The 12,330-nt window shown below is 52.0% G+C and overlaps 1 protein-coding gene across 2 annotated transcripts in view; it reads left to right on the plus strand.

The window, feature by feature from the left end:
• The first annotated feature begins 3,177 nt into the window (after positions 1–3,177).
• Positions 3,178–12,330, plus strand: part of ALPL (alkaline phosphatase, biomineralization associated) — a 69,449-nt gene continuing 60,296 nt past the window's right edge. The window contains exon 1 of one of the 2 annotated variants that reach the window (XM_050791446.1): positions 3,178–3,410. The gene's annotated coding sequence lies outside the window, so the exon portion shown is untranslated. Of the gene's footprint in view, positions 3,411–3,655; positions 3,830–12,330 lie in introns of those variants that run through there. The other variant, XM_050791452.1, reaches the window with a different exon arrangement.

Consider the following 12,330-nt stretch of genomic DNA (forward strand, 5'->3'; position numbering starts at 1 on the left):
TCCTTTATCCCTGTCCACTGAGGTCCTGGCTGCCCCCACTTCCCCACCCTACCCTATGCTCATGGGCTTCTGGCCTCATCTCTAACTTAGCTTCTAATTTTTCCTTTCTTTTTTTCTTTTTTGAGACAGAGTCTTGCTCTGTTGCCCAGGCTGGAGTGCAGTGGTGTGATCTCGGCTCACTGCAATCTCTGCCTCCAGGGTTCACGATTGTCATGCCTCAGCCTCCTGAGTGGCTGGGACTACAGGTGTGCGCCAACTTGCTGGGCTAAATTTTATATTTTCAGTAGAGACGGGGTTTCACCATGTTGGGCAGGCTGGTCTCGAACTCCTGTCCTCAGGTGATCTACCTGCCTCAGCCTCCCAAAGTGGTGGGATTATAGGCATGAGCCACCACGCCCGGCCTAACTTAGCTTCTAATTCTAATGCCTGGTGAAATTCTTACAATTTTTTTTTTTTTCCTAAGACAAAGTCTCACTCTGTCGGCCAGGCTGGAGTGCAGTGGTGTGATCGTAGCTCACTGCAGCCTCTAACTCCTAGACACAAGAGACCCTCCCACCTTGGCCTCCCAAAATGTTGGGATTACAGGCATAAGCCACCATGCCCGGCCTGCCTAGTGAACTTGAAAGTCTAGTTTGTGGCATAGGCTAATGGCATGCACTTAACAGATACGGAATAAATGAATGAGTGGGAAAAACCCCGGACTGGGAATAGTAAACCTGGCAATCAAATCCAGTTCTGACGCTGACCTGTAAGTAACTACTGTCTCTGGCCTTGGTATACCCCATCGGTAGTGGGGATTATAAACAGCCTCCCTGCCCACCTATGATACTGCTGTGAGACTCAGAACACATCATTAGCTCTTAGGCACAGGGAGCTTGGAGGTTAAATCCAATTTGCTTAGTTTTCAACAAGGAAGTGGTGCCCCAGGGACAATGGTGGAGAGAAATCGAATGTAATGAGCTATTGCCACCAGCTGAGTGGTCCTGAAATCGTGGCATCTGAGTTATACTTAGAGATTGTCCAATTCAAAAGGCCAGAGGGAATCTGAACCTCGATGGGAAAAGTGACTTGCTCAGCTCCCCAGCAAGCCAGGGCAGAGCTGGAGGGTGAACTGGAATCTCCTGGTTCGAGGTCCAGGACTCCTTTCCTCTGTGTTGACAGAGCCAGGAGGAGGGGCACCGGGGGAGCAGGGGAGGCAAGGGCTGCTGGGTGCCCCATCTCACTTGAATTCTCCTTGAGGGACCCAGCCCAGGAGCAGAGTAAGAGGGTGTGGGTGCAGAAGGTGGCAGGGCTGGCCAAGCAGTGTAGTCCCTGCTGCTGATAACCAATCCCTGAACTCCCAAGGTGGAGGGACTTGAGGGCAAATCACAGACACAGGGGGCCTAATGCTGGCCATGTGGCTCAACCAGAAGTGCCCATCTCTCATAGCTTTGGGGAGATCAGAAGTCAGGGGTAGGGTCGGGTGTGGTGGCTCATGCCTGTAATCCCATCGCTTTGGGAGAACAAGGCAGGGGGATCGCTTGAGCCCAGGAGTTCGAGACCAGCCTAAGCAAAATAGCAAAACCCTGCTCTCTACAAAAAATACAAAAATTAGCCGAGCATGGTGGTGCACACCTGTAGTCCTGGCTGCTGGGGAGGCTGAGGTGGGAAGATCGCTTGAGCCCAGGAAGTCAAGGATGCAGTGAGCTGACATGCCACTGCATTCCAGCCTGGGCAATAGAGTGGGACCCTGTGGAAAAAAAAAACAACAAAAAAACAGTCAGGGGTGCTGGCACCACGATAGGTGCAAGGGTTGCCTCCAATTCCCTCTGGCTCTGTTTCCCAGCCTCTGTCCAAGCAACAGGCAGATTTTCCAGGCCTGGGGACTTGTCCCTGGCTCACTAATGATTATACCATCTTAAGTCTCCTGGAATCCTTAAACCATTTTGCATTTGTAAGCAAGTATTGAGCCCCTCCCATGTTTTAGGCCCAGTGCTGGGTGCTTTCACCTGCAGTTTCTTACAGAGTACGGCATTTCCTAAACTTAATTTGCTACCTCCATGATTTTTGCCATCATCACCCAACCCATGAAATACATAAACAGTATTTACTCAGTATTTTGACTCACTTTTAAAAAAGATAAACTTACCTGAAAAGGGAAACTATGTCACTCCTGTAAATAAGCAGTATCAACCAAAAATACAAAAAGAAACAAAAACAAATACAAAGACATTCTCAGTTTCTGGCACCAGAGCCCAGTTCTGGCTCCTACTTTACTGAGAAGTCACGTGATCTCTCCGGGCCTCAGTTTTCTCCTCTGGAAAATGGAGCTGTTGGAAGTTAATGCATGCACAATGCCTGGCCCTGAGCCTGGCGTTGAGTGGGTGGAAGAGAGGTTGCCCAACCTGGCTAAAATTGGTTCTCTGGGCACTGACACTTTCTCTCTGCTCCAGCCTCAGTTTTCTCCTTATGATCTTCAGGGCAAAGGTGGCTTCAGGAAGACTGGGACTTAGATGCCGAGGAAGGCAGGGCTCCCGGGGAATCACAGTCTGCGCCTTCAAATATCTGACTGGCTTCAAATTTCTGACTGGCACAGATTGTTCCAGACAGTCCCAAGGGCCACTGAGAAGACCCTCCGGTTAGGAGTCGGTGAGCTCTGTCACTGGAGGCATTCAAACAGAGCCTGCGGACTTCTCACTACGAAGCTGTCCAGAGAATTCAGTGCTCAGAGGAAAGGAGTGGTTATTCCATCAGAGGTGGAGGTAGTTCCCCAGGAGCGGGAGCAGGGCCTGTAGCACCCAGCATCTGCCCCCGGCTCCCATCTATCCGGGATTTTAGCGTTTCCTCTGTAGTTTTCAAGGACTGTCTCATATGACTCTTGCACCAGCGAGAGGCCAGGGGAGATGGTGCCTGCCTCTTAAAGAGGGGCAGGCTGGTCCACATAGGTCAGGTGACTTGACCAAGGTCACCAGAGCAGAGTTTTGAACTTGAGCTGTCTGACTCCACTGCCTGGGAAGTGCCTGTCCCTCCTCTGGCATCCAGGGAGCATGTCCTGGGGCTCTGACTGGCACATAGCCGTATACCTGCCCGGGCCCTTTACGTCTCTACAGAGAGAAAGAGGGAAGACCCCATGTCTAGGGGGTGGTTTCCCTCCAGATGCCACCCCTCCGAGGTCCCCTTCTGCTTCTTCTTGCGGTAGCCAGGGAGGCAGCCCACGGGCAGGGAAGCGGGGGTGGAGGTGGAGAGTCAGAGGTGCACGTGGACAGAGACAGAGAGACAGGGACACGTGGGCAGAGACGGATAAAGACAGAGACCCAGAGAAAGCCAGATATATTGACAGACAGAGACAGACGCCAGAGAGGAAGGCAGACAAAGACAGACGGGTAGAGACAAAGACTCCCACCAAGAGACGCAGAAGAACGATGCCGACGGTAAAGACAAAACAGGAGTCGCACGCAGGGAGCGGGTCAGGGCCCAGGCTCGCTGAGAGGAAGGGCCGCGTTGGGGCAGCCCGGAGGCAGAGCCCGAGAGCGCGGGGCAAGCGAGGGACGCCAGGGCCGCGCCACCCCAGCCAGTTCCTAGCTCCGCTCCCGGCAGGGGGCGCCCTGGCCTCGTGGCACGACCCGCCAGCCGGGCGCGGGGCTCGGGCCGGGGGCGGGGCCGGGCTGGGGAGGGGTTGGGGGAGGGGGCGGGCTGCCCGGGCCTCGCTCGGGCCCCGCGGCCGCCTTTATAAGGCGGCGGGGGAGGTGGCCCGGGCCGCGTTGCTCTCCCGCCACTCCGCGCCCGCGATCCCGGCTCTGCGCTCCCACGCGCTTGTGCCTGGACGGACCCTCGTCAGTGCTCTGCGCAGGTAAGGACTCGATGCTGCCCCGCGCCCCGGCTCCCCAGGGCCCCCGCGGATGTGGTGTATGCTCGGCCCCTTCTGCATCCTCAGCTGGCCCCGTGTTGAACTTTAATGGGAGGGCCGGGGTCTCCAGCGCCACGCCGCCCACAGCAGCCCATTCGGGACGCCCGGCAATTGGTCCTGTCCCTGTCCTCCCGCGCATCCCAAGCTCCCGGCGCGCGCTCTGGGCGGGACAGGAGATTGGACGTGGCGCCCGCAGAGCCGGCGAACTCAGGGGACTGCGCTCGGGACCGCCCTGCAGTCCCAGGGTCTCCTACCTCCCGAGCCGCTGTCTGGGACCCTGCCCTCTGTCTGGGCACCTGCCCTTGGTGCCCCGTGACTGAGCCCCTCCTGGTGCCTCCTTAGCTGTAGCTCTAGAGACTTGGACTGCCAACCCCCAGGCCTCGTGCCTGGCGCCCTCCCAGGCGTCCCACCTGACCCGGTGGGGTCTAAAGCAGTTTGGTTTGGGAGGAGGAGAGGGAGGGAGGCGCTTGGAATGGGGGGCATGGCGGGAGGAGACAGGACACCATGGGGGGGAGGAGACAGAGGACACCCGCGTGGGCGTCTGAGAGTGGGCACCCACTGTGGGCACCGCAGCTGTGGGGCAAAGCTCTGGAGCCCGCGAAACTGAAGGAGCCTGCCGCCCTCTTTGGGCTGTGCGAGGTGGGCCGCCCAGGGCTGTTTCCCTGCCCAGTCTTGGTAAGAAAGGGTTAAACGCAGGTCACAGCAGAAAGGCAGGAGGCCGAGGTAAGCCTCCCCCACTCCCCATTGTGCCTTATGATTCTTTTTCGACACACAATGGGGTTGAAGGCGGGGCCTTTATAAAGGCCTCTGGGTGGAGGGTGAAAATCATTGAGATCAAAAGAGGGGGCGATTCTCAGGCCAGGAAGGGCTCTGGGCCCTGGGAACAATCAGAGACCGCTCAGGTGGGCCCAGCTGCCCAGGGAGGCAGGGGTTGGGTTCCAGTCTCAGTGTAGATAACTGCAACTATTTTTTGAAGGCCTACCGTGCGTAGAGGGACCTGCTCTGACATCTCACGTACATAATTTCATTTTACAAATGGGGAAACTGAGGCTTAGACAATTTAGGTAAGTGGTGGGATCATTGTTTGAATCCAGACTCCAAACTCTGCAACCCTAGCCTCCTACTCCCACTGTGCTGCCTAAGAGATACGGGGCTGAGCCTTGGTTTTGTCTTGGGGCTCCTCCTGGGCTTAGCCCACTCTTCCTCCACTCTCCAGTCTTTCCCTTTCCAACTCTTTAGTCCTCCCCACCTGTGGGTGTCCCCACCCTGTCCTGCCCCAGCCATCCCACTGCCTGGCCGCATGCATCTTGTTCCTCTGTCACCTTTTTCTTTCTTGAACTGAACGCCTGTGAATTCCCTCAGAAGAGGCCCCTGGACACAGCTTCTCACCATCCCAACTGGTGAAGACTAGGTTGAGTGATGATCCGGGTCTGTGTCCCTGAGCCCATTTGTAAAAAGGGGTGTGTTCCTCTCTGGGGACTATTGTGAGGAATAAAACTGAACTGAGACCAGAACAAGATGCTATCTTCATTCAGCAAATACCTAAGCATCTGCCATGTGCTAAGCTCTGTTCTAGGTGCCGGGAATGCCGCAGTAAATCAGACAAAAGCTCTCTTCTGGATTGGATGTTTGCATAACAAAATTCTTTCAGGTTTTGAAACTATCAAAATTTACGGCGTAGACTTGAAATCAAGCTATTCACAAGGAAGGAGATTAAGATGCAATCACCTGTCATCGCCCTCATTTTAGCAAAGGCAACCTCGCTGTGGGACCTGGGTTCAGTTCTGTTCCCTCTCTGTGCCTCGGCCTCCTCCCATAAGCTGTGGAGATCATTAATGCCTACCAGCGGTGAGGTCTAGATATGATGAATGCTTGCGAAGGGTTTAAGCTGGTACCTGTGCTTAAGAAAATCCTGGCTATCCCCAGCTCTCTTCTCAGCAGAAAATGAAATGCGGAGACCGGATGTTGGGTTATATCCCTGCCTCTGAACCTGTCACCCACTTCTGCCCAGGCTCTTCCCATCCTGTCAGGCTGCACATGTGGGATGGCATGGTGCCCTCCTTGCTCACACTCAGATGCCACCTTCTGTCACCATCCTAAACACAGCCTGGGCTGGGAGCGCAGAGCTCCATGATGAGATCAGCCCTGGAGCCATCATCTCTGCAGTGCTTCCTGCCCTCTGCCTGTTCTTCTTCCTCACCATGTCCCAGCTCAGGACCAAACTCAGCCCTGTTCTGTCCCATGACTTACATACCCAACATTCCCTGCAAACTGGATATGATCTTGGAAAGGGGAAGTGAGTTGCCCAGAGGCACACAGATGCTACCTGGGGAGCTGGTCCTGTGTATCTAGAATTCCAAATCTAGCGATCTCCATGCTGTACCCATCTCTGGGAATGAGGCCTTTTAATCCAGGGAGTAGGATCCGGTAGCAGAGCCCGAGTTCTCACCTTGAAATCAGTGTGACTTGGCTTTTTAATACAAAACCCAGAGCTCCGAGAGAACATTGCTGGGAGAGTGAGCAAGCTGGGCTGAGAACCAGCACTCAGAAATCTCCATGTGGCCACAGGAATGCTGACTTGGCTTCCCAGCATCATGTCGTCGTCATTGGCAGGCTGGAGCTGGGCTTTGTGGTATGTTAGGTTTATTTTTTTTTCTTCTGGAGATGTCCTCACTTTCAGAGGGCAGTTAGGGGCAGTAGACTGGAGGTTCATTCCCAGCACTGCTATGCGACCCTGGACAAGTCACCTTCTCTTTCAGAGCCTCAGTTTTCTCATCTGCAGTATGGGTTAACATTATAATATACTTTACAGGGTCGCAAGATCATAAATAGTTTTCCAACTTTGGGCTGAACCAGCATTGATGTTATTAAGACATTCATATTTCCTGTGGAGCAATTTCAAAAGCAGTTACCTTTATCCCTACCAGGTGATCCTGAGGGCCTGAGGGAAGTCCACGTTTAGGTTATAAAAGCCTACACAGCAGGGAAAACACTGGTTTGGGGGCTGGCGTCTTGGATTCCAGTCGCCAGCTGTGTGACCTGAGGCAAATCACTTTACCTCTCTGAGCTCATAGGAGGCCCCCAACATCAAGATAGGATGCTCAGTGTCTGAAGAACATAGTCTCCATATTTTTCTGCTTCCTTGTACCAGCCCCCAGTCCCCTGCCAACACTTCGTTAATTGCTCCCAGAAAAACTCTGTGCTTAAAGTTTTCCATGCTTAAATTCTCAGCCTCACTGTGGCATGAAATCAATTGTTTGCATTGAATTTGACTTCTCAAATTTAGGGGTAAAATTTGAGATGAGAGTAGGGGGTTAGGGAGGAGATGAGGACGAAGTTAAACCAGATGTGCTTTTGTTTAATTGTAGGATGGTGGTTAAGCTGCTCAAGTATTACCATCGTTCTTTCTGAATTCCAGTAACCAGGAGTCAGGTTTCACAAAAAATTGTAGTGTTCTTTCCTGGCTGGTGTGGACTCGCCCTCTCTATTATTATTATTATTACTATTTTATATTCATCCGAGGCCACAGAGTACTGGCCAGAGACCTCATAGATGCCCAGAATTTCAGTTGGAAGGCCTTTAGAAGCTGACTGGGTCAACTGAGCTCTTTGCACACCAGGGAGACTGAGGCCCAGGGAGGAGAAGAGGCTTGCCCAGGGTCACACAGTTGCTTAGGGCAGAGTGGAGTGGGAGTTCAGTCTCCTGACTCTAAACTACATGATCTTTCCAAAGGCAACCACTTCTCCTGTATTTGGTGTATTTCATTTCTACAGTATATTCTTAGCATAGAATGCTTTTTGAAAAACATTGTTTTTTTTTTTGTTTTTTTTTTGAGATGGAGTCTCGCTCTGTCACCCAGGCTGGAGTGCAGTGGCCGGATCTCAGCTCACTGCAAGCTCCGCCTCCCGGGTTTACGCCATTCTCCTGCCTCAGCCTCCCGAGTAGCTGGGACTACAGGCGCCCGCCACCTTGCCCGGCTAGTTTTTTGTATTTTTTTTAGTAGAGACGGGGTTTCACCGTGTTCGCCAGGATGGTCTCGATCTCCTGACCTAGTGATCCGCCCGTCTCGGCCTCCCAAAGTGCTGGGATTACAGGCTTGAGCCACCGCGCCCGGCCTGAAAAACATTGTTTAAGGGAGGATGCAGATCATGTGGGTTGGTGGAAAAAGATGTTAAGCTCAGGAGAGCTGAGTTGAAGTCCTTGAACTACCTCTGTGATCTTGGGCAAGTCACTTCCCCCTCTCTGAGTCTCAGATTCTTCATCTGTAAACCAAGATATCTGAGGAGTAGGAGTGGAGAGATGAGACTTCCCTAAGACTTGGAATGGGTCTAATGTGTTCAACTGGTCCCCACATATTTATAGTCTACTGTGTGCTGGGTTATGGGAGGTCCGTCACAAACTGCCTTCCCAAGGCTGCAGGGGGTGGGGGATTGTTGACTTCTGCAGTGATTAAACAACTTTAATTTAGTTGCTGGTGTTGTTAAACCAGGCAATTTCTTTTTATATAAAAATAAGGGTTTCTGGCTTCTCTTGAAAGATCAGAAGATGTGGCCATATGGGGCTTTGTCCCTGCCTGGCCACAGTGGCTGGAACTGATTAGCCAGCTGCTCCATCCACTTTACCACAGTCTCCACCATGCCCCACTGCCTCACACCAGCCCACTTGCCTCCCTGACATTACCTGCCTACCTTCTGAGCTTGTGGTTTCTGGGCTAGATGCGGTCAGGCCATGTAAGAGGGGCTCAAATTGCACTTGAATGATTGGGTGGGGCTTGGGCCAGCCCTCAGGGGGCTCAGGGTGAGACTATGGGACACGTGGACACCAGGACACCAGCCCCTCTTCCGTAGCCTGGCAACATCTACAAAACATGTCAGCTAGGTGAAGGAGCTTTCTTCCTGCTTCAGTGGTCCTCAGGAAGAGTCTGAGGGCTCTGGAGGTTTCGGAGCGATAGAGCATCTGCCTGTCAAGGCTCAGCGAGCTGAGCCCAGAGTCTAGCTGGGGACAGGCATCCCTGGGTACTTCCTTCTAAAGATTGCACAGCTCCTGCAGGGGAGAGACTCCCTTGACATCTTCCACCTTACCCCTTGCTCCCCAAGAGCCCTGTGCATTGGTGTGTCACCTCACCCTGTGCTCCCTGGTAGCCCTGGGCATCGGTGCATACCCACTTCTCAGACAGGAAACACGATCTTGCACTCTGAACCCACAGCTCTCTGTTCTACCCACTTTGCCGGGAGCCAGGGCCTGGTGATGACAGGCAGGTACCATGGTGGCTGCAGCAAGTATCTCAGAATTGCCATATCTGAACCAGAGGGTAGCACAGGAGGCTGTGAAGCCTGATGGTTACATGTGGGGGCTCTGGAGGCAGCTGCTGTATGTGAGATTCTAGGTCTCCACGAATCAGCTGCTCCAGGGGTTATGAGATGGACAAGGGAGCCTGATTGATTGTTGATTGCTGATAGTAACCTCACGTCCTCTGGTCCTTACACCTGCAGACGAGTTCAGAAACGTGCCCTGTGTGGGAAGTGGCATTTTGTGAGCACCGTTGGGTACCAGGCACTTTCACACATTACCTTTGATGCTCACCTACCCCCTACCCTCCGGCATTTTGCAGTGAAGGAGACCGAGGCTCAGAAGGCAGACATCTTACGATTACTCCTCCCCTATGTCTCTATGCCTCTCTGCTTTGACCCAGGGAAGGGAGGAGAGGACAGGCCGGAAGGTCATTTCTGGGAATAAGGCCTTGGAGACCCTGCAGTGAGGCCCTGACCCTCCAGACTTTCTGGGCCACCCCTTCCTCCTCCGCTCCAGCTTGTTTCAGAGATGCTTCTTCATCCTTCCAGAGCTCAGTTTGTCATTCAGGTGCATGAACTTTACCTGGCCAGGTCTGCAAGCTCCTGGGTGGAGCTCAGCAAATATTTTATGTTCTTTAAAAAAATTTTTAGGTGGCCAAAGCAAATTGCTTTTACTGGAAAAACCAGAAGTGCAAACTTTATTTTATTTTTGCAGAGATGGGGCCCTGCTATGTTGTTCAACCTGGGTTCAAGAAGTCTACCCACCTTGCCCTCCCAAAGTGCTGAGATTATAGGCAGGAGCCATTGTGCCTGGCCCATAAGTGCACCCTTTACAAAGATCTACCAGGTGACTTTTTTTAGACTGAGTCTCACTCTATTCCCCAGGCTGGAGTGTAGTGGCGCAATCTCGGCTCACTACAGCCTCTGCCTCCTGGGTTCCAGAGATTCTCCTACCTCAGCCTCCTACGTAGCTGGGATTACAGGCACATGCAACCACACCCAGCTAATTTTTGTATTTTTAGTAGAGACGTGGTTTCACCATGTTGGCCAGGCTGGTCTCGAACTCCTGACCTCAGGTGATCCACCCACTTTGGCCTCCCAAAGTGCTGGGATTACAAGCATGGGCCACCACGCCCAACCCCAGTGACCTTTTGTTGGGTCAACCTCTTGTCTTCTCTAGTGCACCTTTACTAGGTCAGTAAAGCCACAGGGTGAGAACCCACTTAGCTCTCAGGCTGAGGTTTTCAGGCCTCTTGCTGGCTGCCACTGAGTGTCTCGGGCTTGTATTTATTTATTTTATTTTGTTGCTGTTGTTTGAGACAGGGTCTAGTGGCTCTGTTGTCCAGGCTGGAGTGCAGTGGCACGATCACAGATCACTTACAGTGCAGCCTTGACTGCCTGGACTCGTGATCCTCCCATCCCAACGTCCCAAGTAGCTGGGACCACAGGCATTCGCCACCACACCCGGCTAATTTTTTTTATTACTTGTAGAGACGAGGTCTTGCAATGTTGTCCAGGCTGGTTTCGAACTCCTGGGCTCAAGTGATCCTCCTGCCTCATCCTTCCAAAGTGCTGGGATTTCAGGTGTGAGCCACTGCATCCGGCCAGCCTGGCCTTTCGGAGGATCTCTTCCCCCTCCACCTGTCTCCACCTTGACTTACCTCTCTCTCAGCATATAGGAGTTACTAACTGACCCATCTGCCACCATTCTGGTTAGAAAGTGTCTCATCTGAGGCCCATTTCCCCTCCTCCACTCCTTCTGAGCCCTTCTATAGCTGCGCTTCTTTCTCTGCCTCATTCCGCTGGTCCCTGCTATGCCACTGCTAACTAAAAGTCCATAGACTATGAGCCTGACATGTACGTACTAGGCATGGTGCTCAGTGCCTTGCCTGTAATTACTCATTTGGTCCTACAGCAGCGCTGAGTGGCAGGTGCTATTATCCCACATTACAGACGAGGAAACTGAAACACAAACTCCCCCAGCTGGGAAGTGAGAAATAGACATGTTTGTTCCCTACCATTATCCATCCAGCCAGCCAGGGCTGCTGCTTTCTCCACGATGTGAATGACATAACCCATCATCCTAGAAGAGTCAGTTCTGTATTTATCTTAAAACCATCCAATATGGAATTCATATTCTAGGTCCGTTAGCATATCAGGATATCAGAGATAAACAGGGTTCCTCTCAACAGCTTGTCCAAGCCCTCAATCACCTACGTGATTTTTCTGTGTGTGAAAATGCTGTTTTTTGTTTTTCCCCTTGACCTAATCCTTATACAGATGCTCCTTGATTTACCAAAGATTTTTGTCCTGGAATTGTAAGTTGAAAAATATCGTAAGTGGAAAATGGATATAACACCTAACCTGTTAAACATGGTAGCTTAGCCTAGCTTACCCTAAATGTGCTCAGAACAGTTACATTAGCCTGTAGTTAGGCAAATCATCTTACATGAGGCCTATTTCATAATAAAGTGTTGACTATCTCATGTCAATTTCTTGGCTATACTGTATTGAATGTGAAAAACAGAATGGCTGGCTGGGTACTCGAGGTGTGGTTTCCACTGAACACTATAGCTTTTGCATCATCGTAAAGCAAAAAAATCTTAAGTGTAAGTTGGGGACAGTCTGTAATGAACATTTAAGGGCTTACGCTGTGTCCTGTGTCGGAAACTGAGCTAATCACTTTGAATGACCTTATTGTATTGAGCTCGTAATTCTGCAAACAAGGAAACAGAAGCTCAGAGAAGTTGAGTAACGTTCTCAAAGTTTGGAAAGTGCAGGTGAGACTCAAATCCAGGGTTGCCCAATCAGATTGGCATCTGGATTCAAATTTGCATGTTTGGAGACAACTCTCAGGGCACCTTGTGGTACACATTTGTTTTTCAGTGAGTGTTTGCAAATGACATGGGAGTGGGAGGTCCCGGGGGAGGAGACAGAACATAGACACACCTGGTGGGGCAGCAGCGTTTGTTCTCCCAGACAGTGGATTTTAGCCTGTTCACCCCCTCATAGGAGACGACAAGCCTACAAGGAAGCATCTTGAGAAACCCAGAGGGGACTGGGTTTGAATCCCAGCCCTGCCATTTCAAACTGTGTGACCTTCGACAAGTCCCTTTCCCTCCCTTAGCTTCTGGCTACCCTGCCCACCACGCA

The sequence above is a fragment of the Macaca thibetana genome, chromosome 1 (genome assembly GCF_024542745.1).
Source record: "Macaca thibetana thibetana isolate TM-01 chromosome 1, ASM2454274v1, whole genome shotgun sequence".
NCBI lineage: Eukaryota > Metazoa > Chordata > Mammalia > Primates > Cercopithecidae > Macaca > Macaca thibetana.